Source organism: Theropithecus gelada, chromosome 3 (assembly GCF_003255815.1).
Source record: "Theropithecus gelada isolate Dixy chromosome 3, Tgel_1.0, whole genome shotgun sequence".
NCBI classification, from domain to species: Eukaryota; Metazoa; Chordata; class Mammalia; order Primates; family Cercopithecidae; genus Theropithecus; species Theropithecus gelada.
This window is the reverse complement of record NC_037670.1, coordinates 32,564,055-32,565,947: the sequence shown is the minus strand read 5'-3', so window position 1 is coordinate 32,565,947 and position 1,893 is coordinate 32,564,055. Positions and strand designations below refer to the sequence as shown.

The following is a 1,893-nucleotide window of genomic DNA, read 5'->3' as shown; positions in this document are numbered from 1 at the left end:
GGGGATTTCAAATTCCCAACAGACATAAAGAAAACTAACAACAAGATTTATGATCTGATACCAGATTAAATGAGTTTATTTGAAGAAAAAGAAATCAACTCTTGATGCATTTTTAACTAGAAAAGGAAGGGGAAAATACAAGAAAACAGAAGAAAAAGAGATGAGTATTCTATGAGAAAAGTTATTTTAATATTAATAGGTTTTAAAAAATTATCTCTTCTGGTTAGTAGAATATAGATTCTATCTAGATAATAGCTGAGATGGACTTTGAGAGAAACAATTGTAACATGGAGATTTGGAGCCCTTAGCAAGTTGATCGGTAGAAGCCAAATCCACAAGTTGGTCTGTAATCAGAAGATTGGAACGTCCTAGAGAGAACATATGTTGGGTGGCAGAATCCAGATCTGTAGCCCAGGGAAGGGAAGCCATAGCCTCTATAACCCGGGGATCTGAAGTCACTGGACCCACAGCCCACTGAGTAGCAGCTCCTCGATCCATAGCCCAGGGAGCGGCTGCTGCTGGATCCAAAGCCTAGCGATCCAGAGTAAGTCGACTGGCAGGGACCGCAGAGTAAGGAGATTCTGGGGCTGTAGCAGGAGGTCTGGCAGGGGCTGGACTCCACACAGGACATGTGGCAGCTAGGGGTGTCCGAGCAGGTCTCCTGAAAACTCTTATAGACAGAGAGGAACCCAGCTGGCAGGTGCTGGGAGAGCAGAGGTCAGTGCTGCAGACCAGGTTGCTGTGGTATGAATAGCCACAGGAGTAGCCTGGGTAGCGCAGGTAGCCCCCACAGGAGCTGGAGGAGAAGTTTCCAGAGCAGTAGTTGTAGGACATATTGACAGGAGATGTGAGTTCAGCTGAGTTGCACTGAGAAGATGCCCTCATGTCCCTGCCTGTGCCCAGTGATGTTTGTACCCTCAAGCTGCTGGGTGTGATGCAGTATCTGGGACACCTCCCCCCATTCTTGTGAATGTGTTTCCATCAAATGACTAAGTAACCTAGGTTATAAATATAACTCAACAAAATCATTTGTCGTTAACAACAGTGTATTAATTCCGGTTTATAGAAGCCCATTGGCTTCTCTCTCTGTTTCTCTCTGTCCCTCTCTCTCCCCCACCCCGCCCCCCATCTCTTTGTCTGTCTGTGTCTCTCTCTCTGCCGAAATAAGAGTCAAGCTCAATAAAAGGGGTGGTCATGATACACATAGTGCCTCCTCACCCTTTTATTGAGCTTGACTGTGGGCATTCTGAGCTTCAGCCTGCAAATTCTTACTGGTACTCCTAACAGTCATCAGCACCCACCCACTCCCATTATTTACATATGCTTTATTAAGCATTAACTACATGCACAACATTTAAGAGTGTCCTGTGATTTAATCTTTGCCAACATCTTATGAGATACAAATGGTCATAAACAATTTAGAAGTGAGGCCATGGAGGTTTCGAGAAGTTAGGTAACATTCAGGTAATAAACAAATCATGGACCCCATGCCATCCCAGGTGTATCTGTCTTTAAGGTCAGCAGAACCATGCTATATAGACAATTTGTGAAGCTTGTAATTTCTGCTCCCCAAATCACATGGACAATTGAGTATGCAGGTGAAAAAACAAAAAACTTTCAAGGTGTTAATATTTGCATTTCATCTGATATATCTACTTGAGTATTCTTACCCCTTTTATGAATTCCCCAAATATAGCCAGCTGAGGGGACAGCTTAATTGATTTTGGTTATTTTTTTAGTATTCAGAGTTACTATAGAGATGTTTTGTTACAAATTATCTTCTATTTGCCCTCTCACTCAGCTTATCCTCTTTAAGCAACTCGTGTTTTATCCACCATGGAGTTATTAGATTCTTTTTTAGTGTGAGGCAGAAAATTCTTTGGCAAACACAGA

General features: G+C 42.7%; 1 pseudogene; it reads right to left on the bottom strand.

The window, feature by feature from the left end:
- Positions 1–304: 304 nt before the first annotated feature.
- On the bottom strand, positions 305–870 carry LOC112621526 (annotated as a pseudogene).
- Between the last annotated feature and the right edge of the window lie 1,023 nt (positions 871–1,893).